The 16128-nt window shown below is 40.9% G+C and overlaps 1 protein-coding gene across 3 annotated transcripts in view; it reads left to right on the forward strand.

The window, feature by feature from the left end:
* The window catches only part of FILIP1 (filamin A interacting protein 1), a 196085-nt gene that overhangs the window by 154140 nt on the left and 25817 nt on the right, over window positions 1–16128 (forward strand). The window contains exon 1 of one of the 3 annotated variants that reach the window (XM_081251495.1): window positions 7929–7941. The exons of the other annotated variants lie outside the window; for them this stretch is intronic. The gene's annotated coding sequence lies outside the window, so the exon portion shown is untranslated. Of the gene's footprint in view, window positions 1–7928; window positions 7942–16128 lie in introns of those variants that run through there. 3 annotated transcript variants of the gene reach the window in all.

Below are 16128 nucleotides of genomic sequence, written 5' to 3' on the forward strand. Positions count from 1 at the left end.
CCTACAATGAATAATTTTTACTTTTTTTCCAGGATGGAGGAAGGTACTCAGATTAGCATTACAAATCCTGGATTTCAGAGAGGGACTTGGAACTTGGGAAGGTGTGTTTTCAGTGGTTGGAGGTTGTTCCTTTCTGGCTTCTTGACCAAGTGTACCCTCTTTTTCCAAGAATGCTTGTGTTTGGAAAGTACTTCATGGAGGTGAAAAGTTGAAACAGAAAAGATTAATCAAAGGTTGGGGCTTTCATGCTCAATGCATAACGTATTCAGCTCTTGGACGAGAACTCTTAGCTAAGAAACTGTTCAAATAATATTCAGGGGCTGAATGTGAGCTTCAGCTGCAAACTACAGGTCAACTTTACTTAATCTTAACTCATTCCTCTTAAGTTCAGAAATGCTGTATCTTAAGGATTTGCTTTATATTTTCCGTATAGTTTTCAATATCCTATAGGAGTTCACTGAGAGTTAAAATAAATAAGCATTTATTTTATTCTGAAATGCTTAAGGAAGCACTTGTGTCTGACCTGAAATGTGAAGGAAACTGGAGGTGGTGAGCTCTGACTTTTCTGCACCCAGTGTGCTTTAGAAAGGGACAATGATCTGGTCTACCTAGTCTTTGTCATTTGTCACAATGTCACCAAATCCTGCAGTATTCTAATGACGCAAGTGATCTTACTTTACCCACTTATATATACCTGCCATCTTTCCCTCCAGTACTTTTGATTTGCTCAGCTTTCCAATGCTCACAGATTTGTCTGACTTCTGCAATCTGTAATATTTGAGAAGCTTTGGATTATATTTCTCCCAAAGAAGAAGATAAATGTGTGTAGAACTACTGCCCAGACTTAATACACCATGACCAAACCTCCAGAAAGAGATCTTGGAAGAAAGTTCTCCTGCCCCAGCTGAGGAATGCAAGTGCAATGCTTCTAGAACATCCTATGACTTTCTTCTCCCAGCCTGTCACTCCAGCCCCCCAGTGCATCCACTTCTCAAAGTTCTGGAACACAACCTTCTCTGCTGCAAAACCTGTCTCTTGAGATAAAGGCACACTGAACTGGCAGTCCCAGTGATCGCCCACACACTGAGAAATCCCGCTTGCCATATGCTAAACTAGATCTTTCTCAGAAATGTTCAGGAAACGTCCTCTTTATCTCCTGTTCATTTGTGTTTCTGGCCAAGAGGCTATAGATTGGAGGTTCCAATGACCTTCTCCTTGGGTTCCATTAATTTGCACAGAACTTAGAGAAACATTTTACTTTCTAAATCTCTGGTTTATTATAAAAGGATACAACTCAGGAACAGCCAGATGGAAGAGACTCATGGGGTGAAATATGGGGGGTGGGTGCAGATTTTCTGTGCCCCTCTCCAGGCGCGCCACTCTCTCCAAATTACCATGTATTCACCAACCCAGAAGCTTCATTCTTTTGGGGTTTTATGGTGGCTCCATTACATAGGCATGGTTGACTAAATCATTGGCTATTGGTGATTGAATTCAATCTTCAGTCTCTTTCCCCTCCCTGAAGGTCCAAGGCATGGAACTGAAAATTCTAACCCTCCAATCCTTAGGTTACCTAGGGGCTTTCCAAAAGTCACCTCATTAACATAACAAGATACCTTTATTACTGTCATCCTTTAGGAAATTCTAAGGGTTTTAGGAGCTCTGTGCCAGAATCAGGATGAAGACCAAATATACATTTCTTATTACAAATCACAATATTACAGGAACAATTGTAAGCAACTGGCTTTAAGAGCCACTTGTTTAGGTCATGATGCTCAGTGACCACCTTGATGTTTAAAGGAAAGTGGGAGGGACTTCCCTGGTGGTCCAGTGGTTAAGACTCAATCTTCCAATGCAGCGGGTATGGGTTCAATCCCTGGTTGGGGAGCTAAAATCCTCCCCAACATGCCTCGTGGTCAAAAAACCAAAATATAAAACAGAAGCAATATTGTAACAAATTCAGTAAAAGACTTTTAAAAAGTGGTCGATATAAAAAAAAATCTTAAAAAAAAAATAAAAAAATAAAAGAAGGTGGGAGCCTAGATACTCTGTTTTTAGGATCCAGTGCTCTAATAAGCTATGATTGTCTTAGAAGGTCCCCACCCACTGTACATTTAAAACTTGACTTGAGGGACTTCTCTGGTGGTGCAGTGGTTGGGAGTCTGCCTGCCAGTGCAGGGGACACGGGTTCAAGCCCTGGTCCAGGAAGATCCCACATGCTGTGGAGCAGCTGGGCCCATGCGCCACAACTCCTGAGCCTGCGCTCTAGAGCCCGTGAGCCGCAACTACTGAGCCCACGTACCTAGAGCCCGTGCTCTGCGGCATGAGAGGCCACCGTGGTGAGAAGCCTGTGCACCGTAACGAAGAGTAGCCCCTGCTCGCCACAACCGGAGGAGGCCCATGTGCAGCAATGGGGACCCAACGCAGCCAAAAATAACTAAAATTTTAAAAAAAGAACTTGACTTGGGGACTCGTAATCACAATAATACTTAACATGTGCATTAGATTACATTTGAGTACACATTTCAGTTAATACATGCTAAAAAGTTTGAGACAGGGAGACCCTCCATTTGGTTGTATATCATTCATAGAAAAGAAGATTACAAATCTTCTTTAAACAAAAATGTTGATGTAATTCACTGAGTAAATTATAATTGAGTGAATGTTCATACTTGACCAGTTCATTTGGATGTTTAATAGGTTTCTCCAACTTAATGCATCCAAAATGGAACTCTTGGTTTCTTCCTGCAAATCTGTTCCTCCTGGTTGTGACCATCTCAGTCAACGGTACTGCAATCTAATTACTCGAACTAAAATGCTAGCAATTATCCTTAATCCTTGTTTTTCTCAGCCTTCCATATATAGACACCCATAAGTTGTATTGATTCTGCTTTCAAATTCTATCTGGAATTTGTCCATTTTTTCCCAGAACCATTGCCCCTGCCCTAGTCCAAGATAAAGCCTTATCCAAGCCACCATCACATTGCTTGTCTGGGCTGCTGTAATAGCTTCCTTCAGACATCTTGTTTCCACTCTTGTCCTCCCAACCCCCAAGTACAGTCTCTATATATTAGTCATGTAATCAGATCCTTCAGAATGAAATCCAACTCCTTACCATGGTATGGCAAATTGGGCCAAGGGAACTTGCTTTTTTCCAATCGTCAAATCTTACTAGAAGATTTTGGTAGCTAATGACACATGGTATGTCACGATGAAAGCAGTTCTCTAACTGAATTTTGCTACAGATATAGTTATTAGGAAGCAGTGCTTTTAAGCTTGGTGAAGCTTCAGTCCCCATCCTGCAGACATACCAACAAGTTCCCCACCTGAAAGGTTGAATCAGGCAGAGGCAGCAATACTCTAGCTACAGGATCAGCTAATTTTTTACTTCAATTAGGTGATGGAATCCTAGGCTAAGCTTGGGGGACAAAGGACCGGATGGAGGCCTGAGTCTAGAGCCACACTCCAAGGACATAATTCTGCTGGGCTCACCAGGTGCTCATGTCTCATTTTTACAAGGATGAAAGTGCCACACATTTTGAATCACTCATTTCACTGATGAAAAAATGATTTCTAACCTTCCTCATGCTAATTAACTAGTGCACATTGAAGCTCTTATATCTTATCAGAGCTGCCTCTGGAGGACATACTCCTGATAAGGAGACTTCAAATGTTAAGTCCCTCTACCGGTCACTTGAGTGGACCTGGTTCCTCTCTTCCTCCGCTCTTCATGTTCTGGGGACGCTGGCCTTTTTCTGTGCCTGGAACCTCCCACACTCCTTCCCACTTCAGGGCCTTTGCACCTAGAACCCCTGCCTCTGCTTTTTGCATGGCCGTTTTTTTTTTTATCCTTTAGCCTCCAAAGTCACTGCCTTAGGGAAAGACTTCACAGAGGAGGTCACCTGCCCTCTGTCACCTCCTTTGAAAACACCCCACTCCCTTTCCTCAGGGCATTTATCACTGCAGCTTGAACTCCACCAGGATGGGGACCTTGTCTGTCCTGTTCACACTGCATCCCTTGTGCCTAACACAATGCCTGGTCCTTAGTGGGCAGCCAATTCAGAATGAGTGAATGAAATAATCATTGGGGAAGCCCAGATCAAAACCACAATGCGACATCACCTCATACCTATTAGATTTGCTATAATCAAAAAGACAAGAGATAATAATTGTTGGCAGGGATAAGGGAAAAAGGAATCTCTGTTGGTGGGAATGTAAATTGGTTTAGCCTCTATGGAAAATAGTAGGAAGTTCCCTCAAACAATTTAAAAATAGAGCTACCATATGACTCAACAATCCCTTTTCTGGAATCCAAAGGAAACGAAGACAGGATATCAAAGAGATATCTGCACTCCCATGTTCATTGCAGCCTTATTCACAAAAACAGCCAAGACACAGAAACAACCTAAGTGTCCATCAAAGGATGAATGGATAGAGAAGATGTGATGTATATATGTATATAACGAAATATTACTCAGCCGTGAGAAAAAAGGAAACTGTGTCACTTTTGACATGGATGGACCTTGAGAGCATTACGCTAAACGAAATGAGCCAGACAAAGATAAATACTGCACGATAATCTCTTATTCGTGGAATCTAAAAAAAAAAGTCAACTCACAGAAACAGAAAGTAGGAAAGTGGTTGCCAGGGGTTGAGCAGGTGGGGGAAATAAGGAGAGGTTAGTAAAAGGGTACAGACTTTCAGCTATAAGTTGAATAATGTCTGAGGATCTAATGTAAGACATGATGAGTTAACAACAGTGTATTGTATAATCGAAATTTGCTAAGAAAGTAAAACTTAGATGTTTTCACCAAAGAAACAGAGAGACAATTGATAGATGTGTTAATGAGCCAGATGGGGGGAATCCTTTCACAATGTATACGTTTATCAAATCACCACGATGTACACTTTAAATATCTTACAATTTTACTTCTCAATTATACCTAAATAAAGCTCAAAAACAAAGCTGTGGTCCTTGCGCTTCAGGATCCAATACTGGGATGTTTCTCGCTACTGTGACTCTAAAGAGGGTTCTATTGCCCATTTCAACATTTCCTCTCAGTTCCAAGAGGCTTCAATAAATAATGCCATGTGTCCAGGGAACCTTAATTAATTATGATAAATACAGCTATTTTAGGAGAGTCTTAATAGTAGGGCTTTAAATTAATTTTGAATGTAACTAGTGGTATTAAGCAGGGAAGAAAAAAGACACTTCTGTGATTGACATTTATGGCATTGGTTTTAATGAGTTATCAAAGGTGATAAAACTTTTCTATGATCATTTGTCTCTAAATATTGATTTGATATGGTTTTGAACATAATCAATGCCTCCCTGGGATTATAACTCAAGCTTGAATAACTAGAAGCAGACTAAATGCAAGATGCCACTTGACTATCTAATCAATCTTGACTCCTTCATTTCCTTTTGCAGCATGGATTTGTATTGTCTGTGTCAAATTTAGACCACAAATTTGTATTTTTGCCAAGAGCCTACTATTATCAAAATGAATAAACTGTGCATAAGCATATTATTAATTATCTATTGCCAGATTCTGTGGCCTTGACTCACATTGTCTTATCTAATTCTCATAATAACCCTGTAAGTTAGAATCCATATCTCTATTATACAGCTGGATAAACAGAAGCCAGAGGAGTTATAAAACACATTCTTAGTAGGTAGATGTCAAGCCAAGATTCAATCTTGGGTCTATCAATTGCCAAGAAGGCCCTTTCTGCAACACTCACTCAAACTTGCATACAACAGGTGATGGCCACAGTTTCTTCTTTCCTTCTTGAATTTCAGTTTTTCCCATCTATATTAAAACAGTTGGGAAAAACCCTCCAAAAAATTAAAAAAAAAAAAACCCATAAACAACAACTATTTGGTTCAATATCTGTAATTTTACCTTAACCATGAATGTTGCTTTATGTAACTTTTACCAAAATAACTCGATAATCAAAACACATTTATTCAGAACTGCGACCCTGCAACATGCACTAATCATTATACTTAGTTCATGCTGTTAAGACGATAGACATGTTCTTAAAGCAAAAGTCATGATTGAACATTAGGGAGGTAAGAAAGCAATTATCTTTAATTTATTTTTCTTTCATATTTTTCTGTGCCATAACATAATAGCTTAAATATAATATAAAAGTTATCAGAGAACTCAAAAATGCTCTGCAGGGACTTCCCTGGTGGCACAGTGGTTAAGAATCTGCCTACCAATGCAGAGGACACGGGTTTGAGCCCTAGTGAGGGAAGGTCCCACATGCCGCGGAGCAACTGAGCCCGTGCTCCACAACTACTGAGCCTGCGCTCTAGAGCCCGCGAGCCACAACTACTGAAGCCCACGTGCCACAACTACTGAAGCCCGCGTGCCTAGAGCCCATGCTCCGCAACAAGAGAAGCCACCACAATGAGAAGCCTGCAACGAATAGTAGTCCCCGCTCGCTGCGACTAGAGAAAGCCCACACGCAGCAACGAAGACCCAACACAGCCAAAAATAAATAAAATTATTTTAAAAAATGCTCAGCAAACATTTCCTTCTTTTAACTTCAAAGTTAATTTGACTAATCTATCTGGTAATATGCTTTTATTCTATAATTAAAACGGAATTTAACACAAATGATATACAAATTCTATACATATGGGTTAGAAAAACTTATACTGGAACTTTTAGGTTACCTAACGGTTTTTTGGCTGAATTATCACTCACTCACAGACTCAGGAAAGAAAAGAAAGGAAACAAGGAAAAAAGAAAGAAAGAAAGAAGAGGGAATAAAAGAAAGAGAAGAGAGAAAAACTAGTCTGAAGGTGTTGTTAGAAGATTTTGAGACCATTTGCGTGAATGATGTTACAGACACTCCCTGAAATCTGTCTGAATGTATTCAGCTTTGTTTGAGTGGATAGCCATAGTTTTTTGCCATTTCAAAACACTTTTAGGAAAGAAACAAATTCAGGTAAAAATAATTTTTTTTTTTTTTAAGACACAGTGATCCTTAAACTAATGGATACTTGGCATTCTTTGGCCCATGCTGTAGTGTTTTCAGTTAGATAACATGTAAACTAACTGGCACTTTGCTTGAAACGTGAATCTCCTCCTGTTGGCTGAATTGTAGATAAGGCTCTAGTGGGATCCCTATTTAGTTCAATTCCAGCATGCGTTGAACAGAACTGTATGGAATTTAACTAGTTTGAAAAATCAGAAATCAGGAGTGAGGCCCATTTGACATGTTATGCATATCTTTTCTTTAACATTTTCCTTCTCCCCAACTTCAACTCCCTCCCCAAGCGCATTTTCCTCAGTGTAGGGCGTAATTCCCATTCTTAAGAGCTGCCTTCCCCTCCCGTCCCGGGCAGCTCCACCCCTTTTCACGGACTGAAGTAAATCTGCACAATAATGAACCGTGGAAGGGAGGAATGACATCACCAGTTAGTGGTCCCGAGCTGTTTTGCACAACATTCACCTTTCATTGTTCTGATGACAGGGCTGGAATGTGACGGTTAATTCCCTGTGGAGTAGGGGGCTGAGCAGGGCCTGCTGCTGTTGAACAAACTTCAGTACCCCCTTATAAAAAACAAAAACAAAAACAAAAGCTACCATGCTTCCTAGTACTAAGGTAAGGAAGTCAAGATCTGTTTTGATTTAAGCAAAGCTAGTTACTTAGGTCCATGCGCACTTCATTTGTTCATAGGCTTACTTGGCAGTAAACTCATTTCTTAGTGTGGTTGCAAAGAGCATCTTGGAAGCTGAGTTTGGACATTTGTAGAGACTTGACTAACCTGACCAGGGCTGTAAGGACTCGACAACCTTTCAACTTTTGGCTACAGGTTTTACTGAGTGTGGACGGTGACAACCCTTGAAAATGACCAGCGTACTGTGACTTTCCTTAATACCTCAGACTCCTTGATTGGAACTGGCCAAGATGCGACTTGCGGTATGAAGCGTGCTCCTGTTTTTCTATGGAGGGGAACAGTAATCTCATCCTACAGAAACTTGGGGAGTTTGTATAAGAACGGAAAAATCTCTTATCTTGCTGCCATCCGTCCTACTAATACGTTCTGAAGGCTTTTAACAACCTTTCCATGTGCTGTAAATGTCTCTTCTAACTTATGATTTCTTGGTGAGCAAAAAACTAATTCGAGGTGAAAATATTATTTTCGAAGTTTTTGTTATTGTTATGTGGATTTTCTGCAGATCTCTCTTGCATATGCAGAGAAGGCTTGTAAAAGTTGGCAATGAATTAGATTGTACAGTGATCTAAAGAAAGCCGTTTTTGTTCTGAAACAGTCAGTGTGGCAGTGATAACAAGAATGACAAAGCAGACAGGAGGTTTTATTTTAAAGTGTAAATGGCATTAAAACTTGGACTGTGTTAAACAATTGTGTAAAAAGTTCAACTTTAGTCGTTTTTCAAACTGCCAAAAACATTGTCTGAATTTAGCGGAGTATATAAAATAAATAACTTGTATTTAGTGCTCAGTAGGGCTGGAGGGTAGTGTAAGTCCTTCACAAAAGAACTTCACTTGGCCAAAATCTAATTTTTATAGCGTGATTTCAGATTCTATGACCTGTTGTACAGAAATTTGAACATAAGGGCAGATGGTATGGTTTTCATTTGTGTAGATTTAATTTTGTGTAACATTGATTGTTAATATTTTGTCTCTGTGTTTAAAGTGACAAAAATCTTGAGTTCAACTGTGATGAAAATCTTGGGTTCACTACATTGATCTGCCTGTATTCTTAATTCCATGTGACTGGATGAACTTCTGTTTGCTTGTAAAACCAAATATCCTTTCCACAACAGAAGGGCACGTGCACATTTCTTTTTTCTCTTGATCAACAACAGTCAGGATCAATACAAAATTAAGTCTGGGGTTTGGGAGTCTTACTTATTATTTTGACTTTTGATTTTTAAAATTAGCTTTAAAGTTATTTAAAAACTGGATAAAGTAATTATTAGATAAACGTCAACATAATTTTTAAAGTATTTAGTGAAATTTCACATGTGCTTATATTTAAAAGCTTTTAAAAAAAGACCTTTAGATACAATGGCCATAAATTCTACTGCCATTTTAAAAAGGGAGAGGGTTGTTTTTCTGAGTAAATAAATGCATGCAAATGCACTGCTATCAGTGATTTATGTACTTAAGTTAATTCACTACTTATTTCATGTCTGTATTATTTTAAACAAATCTTATTTATGAAAATAGATGTGCCCAAGAGACAGATTAATAGTATCCTAATAAAAGGCTTTACAACAGGATATGTTTTTATATTGTGAGTTCCCATAATTTATAAGCTTAGAATGTGACTTTTGCCCAGCACTCTATAAATACATGTACAGAGTAACATGGGGTATATTTGTACCTTTATGGATTGTCTTCAGCTTGTTTGAATAGTCTCAGGAAATCTGATTCATGCTGCCGTTCCTCGCTCCTGTGTTCTGAGTGCACACAGGAGAGGCCTCTACTCAGGCCTGTGGGAGGACCCGTCACACTGTGGTCGCAGGGACCCTCAAAACCCACCTGCCTCAGAAGACCCTCCCTACTCTCTGGCTTCCCTGGGAAATCACTTCGTTTAGCTTACGGTCTGAGGGCCAGCGTTTCCTGTGCTAATGCACAGTGTTACCTAGACGGAGCATCCCATCATTAGGTGTGATACACCTTGGTGACACCTTCTTTGGAGATGGGAGAGGTCTTTGGGGTTGAGTGAGGGAAGGTGAGGGGGCCAGCTGGAAGAAAGAGCCCAAGGCCACACAGTTAGGTGACAAACTTCTCTGCTTCATGGCTTTTTCTGTTCCTCCTGAAAATCATTCAGTAAATTTATGCACCTGGCTGATTCTTCATAAACAACATCAAAGGGAAAGATGATCTCTTCTTTCTACTGTTTTACAAATATTCATCTGATCCATCTGAGGGTGTTTGAATAGTATTTTGAACAACTCAGGAAATATGAAAACACAATAAATGTTATATTATTGTGGGTAGAAACTACTCATCCATGCCTGCAAACAACAGCAGTTTCAAGTTTCAAGAATGAAGTGATCTTTCCCACTGCACCAGTAGATGCACCAACACCCTCCCCCCGCCACCGTGTTTGAAAACTTCGTTCTGTTGGAGGGGAAAGATACAGATTGGCAGTAAATTTCAATTTAGCGTTATTGCTAATAGGATCTAACATTTATTGAGTACTTGTCCTTTTACATATAATAATTCTGTGATTCTGACAACAACCCTGTGCACAGATACTATTATCCCACTTTGATAGGGAAGGAAACTGAGGAAGAAATATAAATTAAGAAACTTACTCAAGTTAGGAGGGGGCAGAACTGGACTCAAACCAGATAGTCTGGCTCCAGAGCACGTGCTCAGAACTACTACACTGAACAGAGGGTTAGCTTTGAAATGACAGGTGCCCCCCAAAATGCATTTATTTTCTGTCCATGAAAATTATTGGCATGATTGAGTTACACAGAGTTACATTGATTACATACACAAATTACTACCCATGATTTCATACTTGGTCCTCTATCAGGAGCTATCCTTTTTTATTTTCCTGAATGTTCCCATTCAGTTTTCAGTATTTGTGGTCTTTCTCCTTTATCAACCAGAAATTTTCTAGCTCCAGAGAATCTGCAGTGCAAAACGTAAAGGGTAAAGAGCTAGGCTTCAAGACTGTTGCACTGGGATCCAAGGCAAGGCCCTTCCCTGCTGCCCAGCCTTAGGGCAGGAACAGATGAGACCCCTGGGGGTCGGGTCCGTATCTGGCCCCAGTGAGGAGGAGCCCCGCTCTGCCTCCTGCTTCTTGCTTCAGCTTCCTTTTCGTTCTTGTTCCTGTTCTCCGTCCTTAGCAACGTGTACGTGTGCTGTCACCGGTCATTCTTCTTTTTCCTCAACTCTTCATTGACCCACTATTGACCACTGCTCTCTGTGACTCCTCTCTTCTTGGATTTGTCCTATTTACTTTTAATTTTTTTATTTTTAAATGTTTATTGGAGTGTAGTTGATTGACAGTGTTGTGTTAGTTTCAGGTGTACAGCACAGTGAATCAGTTATATATAAACATATGCTCACTCTTTTTTTTTTAAGATTCTTTCCCCGTATAGGCCATTACAGAGTACTGAGTAGAGTTCCCTGTGCTATACAGCAGGTCCTTATTAGTTATCTATTTTATATAGAGTAGTGTGTATGTGTCAGTCCCAATGTCCCAATTTATACTCCCCGCCCCCATCCCCTGGTAACCATAAGATTGCTTTCTATATCCGTGACTTAGTCCTGTTTTGTAAATAAGTTCATTTGTACCCCCTTTTTTTAGATTCCACATATAAGTGATATATTTGTCTTTCACTCAGTATGAAAATGTCTAGGTCCATCCATGTTGCTGAGGATTTGTCCTATTATCCCAAGTTCTAAGTCTGTCTTAGGAGAAATCATGACTCATACAGTTTTGCTTGGGTGTAGAGAAGGGAAGTGGCCCCTAGCCCTGCAATTTACATACTGTAAGATCTGGTCAAGATACAGTATATCATTCAAGGTCACAGGAAAAAACAAAACAAAACAAAACCCAGAGGGTTCAAACAGGGTAATTTGATAGCTTTACAAATGTGCAGGTAGAGTAGAGAGAAGCTAATAAGGGACCCTGCAGTTCCCAGGGGGGACGGGAGGCGGGTTGGAATGTGAGAGTGTGTACCTCTTACTACTACCCATTAACTTGGACGGAGGGACGAGTTACCAGAACCCTCAGGCGTAACTGTATCTATAGGAGAGGGCCTCGGACAGGGACTGTGGCCCTTAGTAGAAGAATGAAGTCAACTATCCAAGTCTCAAGAGGGAATTAACACCACATTCTCCGATCTCCTGTCAGTGCCACCTATTGACTAAAGCAAACCTGAGGCTGGAAGGAGTTTGTTACTACAATGCCTAGTACAGAGGATAATAATGAGAAGTATAGAATTTTATGTTATTAAGTAATACAATATACACATTAATGGCTTGGTAATTTAGTAACTTCAATAACAATTTTTTTTTTCTACAGCTGTCTATAACATTGATCTCATAGAGTGAACCAAGGTCCCCATTCAAAAACACTTTCTAACCAAGAGGTCTGGAGCCCTAATTTGCATCCCTTACAAGTTTATAAGAGAAAACTATATATATTTTTTCAAAGCTGAAGAAAAGTGAGATCTAAAAGAGAACACTTCAAAAAGCCATAAAAAACTCGTCTTGCCCATGCTGATTCAGTTGAGTTTTTCAAAAAGATAGTTTTGCCCTCAGCTCAAGTCAGTAGAGCCTTGAGAAAAAACAGGGCAATGGGTCCATCATAACATACTAAGATTCCCTGTGGTACCAGTTAGATCAGCTGGCTAGATCGCGGTGCTACTGAAGCCAGTGTGGTCAAGGAGAGATTACCATTCACACACTCACCCATATCAAAATGCAGGAATAATCCCATCTAATTCTTTCTACCTTAACCTTTGCCCAAACCAGACAATTCTACACCCTAACCATTCCTATAATCTCCTTTTCTCATGCTGCAATGTGATCTTAGTTTTGTCTTTTTGTTTTTTTTTTTTTTTGGCTTGGGAAAATTTCAATACTTACATAACGGGTCTCCCTGCCTCCAGCCTCCCCTTTCTGTAGTCCATATACCATGTTGTCATCAGACTGTCCTAATATTGAAATTGTATATTATTGCCGTTCTTAAAGTCCTTCGAGAACTCGGTATAATCCTCAGGAGGTGCCTGACTCTCTGGGATGACATCCAAACTGCTTGACGATCTGACCTCCACCTTCCACTGGAGCCTTACCTCTTGACATGGTCCCACCTCCTACCGTGTGCCCTGAGGTTGACTGCTGCTCTGAGTGGCATCCTGTGTTCTTGCGTGTGCACACCCTTTTCCCTTTACGTGGCACCGCATTTTCCCCATTCTTCATCTGGATGACTTTGCTTATTCATTCATCAAACAAATACTGCTTGAGCACCTACTGTGTGTTAGGCACTGTGCTGCGGGTGCTGGTGTTCAGGGCTGGTCTCTGCTCTTACGGCGCCTTTCTTCTGTGCAGAGGTGGAAAGACAGACAATACCTAAGTACGCAAATGAATGAACCAGATCACTTCAGACAGTGAAAGTGCAGTAAAAGAAATAAATATGGTACCATGATGGCGTGTGGCTGGGGAAGCTGTTTTCAATAGGCTAATCAGAGAATGCCTCTCTGGGGAGAAGACATATGAACTGAAACCCAAAGGATGAGAAAAAAGAGCCCCTGGGACCATGGGGTGTGGTTGTGCAGGTAGTAGCCCCTGACCAGGAAGAACTGGGGTTGAAATCCAGTCTCCCTTCAGCGTATCAAGCCAGGCACCCCAGCGCGGGCCTCGTGCCCTAAGGAGGAGGGCAACCCTTATCTAGGCCTCCCAGAGGGGCCATATGGGCTACCCCCTGACAGCGGGGGAACACTATTGGGAAAAACAGTTACAAAAGCTTTGAGCAATTACTTCCTCCAATCATATCTCCACCCTTGGTTGGAGTAGCCTATACTTAAAGCATAAATGGCACTTTTTACAAAGGATTGCAATTTTTTTTTTAATTCCAAGCACCTGGTACATTATTTAACAATGGTGGAGTATTCAACCCATCCTTGTTGAATTAGTGAGTGAATTAATGAATCATGGCTATATTCTCTATGAGTCGGGAAGCTTCATACTAGAGCATTTGATTAGAGAGCTTGTTCTCAAATAGTGATTCTCAGATATGGGTCTCCTGTTGGGCAGCAAACTATCAGGGAAAAAATAGTTGTTTCAATGGTTTTAGGTGAAAAACAAACAATTCCCTAAACTTTAATTTCTCCGATGACTAAGAACAATTTACTAGTAGTAGAGTAAGTGATTTATTTCTGAATTCAGCATTTGTAAATTTAAATTAGCATGTTACTAGATTTTCATGAAGACTAAATTTGTATTTTACTGTGGACTCTGGTTGCTACCAAATCATGGCAAGCACTGAGTGTGTGCTCACCTGGTAGGAGGAAATCTCACAATCTCCAAGAAGAATAATTTGTTATCAGCCACGAGATTTTCATGGCTTTCAGTTGCTGCCAGCTGTGCCTTTTAAAGATAGATTACTATCAGTTAAATTTCATCATCGGTTTAGTTTATTGTCTGTTGTTGGGCTAACCCAGAGAGGAGTCATAATGCATCTCCTTGTTTCAAAATTTTTCACGACTAGACCTCAAGGTACCTATTCTATAGCAGAATTCTACATAATCCCCTCAAAATCTGGAGAGTGAAACTTCATTTGTAATAATCTGCTTGAGAGTGTGTGTGAATGCTATTTGAATTACTTGGATTATACTCTTGAATTGAGGGTAGTGAGATTACTGGATTATTTATCAATTTATAGATATAGTTTTATAACATGAAATCACGTGTATAAGTTCAGGGTCTTCTCTTGCGACATAAAAGCAGTTCATAAAAGGCGCTAGCAAAAAGTTTACTTCTTTTTTTTTTTTTTTTTTTCTGTGGTACGCGGGCCTCTCACTGTTGTGGCCTCTCCCGTTGCGGAGCACAGGCTCCGGACACGCAGGCTCAGCGGCCATGGCTCACGGGCCCAGCCGCTCCGCGGCATGTGGGATCTTCCCGGACCGGGGCACGAACCCGTGTCCCCTGCATCGGCAGGCGGACTCTCAACCACTGCGCCACCGGGGAAGCCCTCTTTTCTTTTAATTTTTATCACCAAGTTCTTTTTCATGAGAATAGGTGAGCTAGGCCCCATCCCACCACAGTGGGATAGTGATAAAAGTCTGAGGTCAGATAGGTACCCTACAATACTGCTGGTCTTCACAATAGGGGAAAAGAAAAAAGTTCACAAGAGCTTTATAAACTCATCCCCACTACTAAGAAACACAAAACAGAAACAAAGCTCAGAAAAGTCTGTGCCCTGTGATAAAGGACCCACCATTTCTGTATATGTAAAATATGGTAATCTAGCACTCAGTGCTCAGGGCTGGGACTAGGGTGAGGCAAATGAGACTCTCAGCCTTGGGCTCAAAATTTAAGGGGTTGCCAAAAAAACTCAGTAATCAAGATATGTAGGGCTTCCCTGGTGGCTCAGTGGTTGAGAGTCCGCCTGCTGATGCAGGGGACACGGGTTCGTGCCCTGGTCCGGGGAGATCCCACATGCTGCGGAGCGGCTGGGCCCGTGAGCCATGGCCGCTGAGCCTGCGCATCCGGAGCCTGTGCTCCGCAACGGGAGAGGCCACAACAGTGAGAGGCCCTGCAAAAGATACGTAATACTTTAATGCACTATTTTTTAAAATTAAAATTAATGCAAAAGAATCCATGATGAACAAAAATATCAAAATTTCAGATGAGAACAGGACCTGACTCTGCAGCTACACAACCCAGTCTCCTCCACTTCACCCTAACCCCCGCCCTGCACAGTATATTGGGGACATTCGATTAATTCTGCATGATTATTATAGTAGTCACCATCTTGAGGAACTGAGGTAATTTATGAAAGAGTAGCACTTCTTCCTGGGTCATCTGGTAAAACCATGTCCTATCATGTTACCAAGCCGCTTAGTTCTGTACTCTATGCTCTAGTTGGGAAAAAATGCATTGTGATTCAAGGTTTCAAACTGCAGGAAAGCCTAACTCTTTTGAGGTTCATTCATCTCTAATCACTCTCATGCCCTTGCTAGTTTGAACCTGCCTTTTCTCTTGACAGAGAGGCATACACACAGGGAGAGCTGAAGAAGAACAAAAACAGTGGAGGGGAAGGAAACAGTGAGAAGGGAAATTAGCGTGGTCTGGCTGAGAAACAAACCGAGGATGACATCAGGGTTTCACATGGGGTCTGATGGATTAAAATGGTGACAAGTGACAAGGGAAGCAAAGAGAGAATTGCTGCTCTGGGGCTAATGCTGAGAAATTTGGAGAAATGGTTCAAGGAAGAAAAGTGAGAATTAATATAGTCCAGTGGGGCCCTGAGTCTTCAGGGGCACGGATTGACAACTGTTCCAGGGAAGGTGTTTATCTCAAAGACGGATATCCAGGAGAGGGTTTAAAAAAACTCTTTCACTTCCCCTTTCCCCTCCAAAACAATTTATCTTTAGACTCTAAAAGGAA

The sequence above is a fragment of the Mesoplodon bidens genome (genome assembly GCF_964165515.1).
Source record: "Mesoplodon bidens genome assembly, chromosome: 12".
Taxonomy (NCBI): Eukaryota; Metazoa; Chordata; class Mammalia; order Artiodactyla; family Ziphiidae; genus Mesoplodon; species Mesoplodon bidens.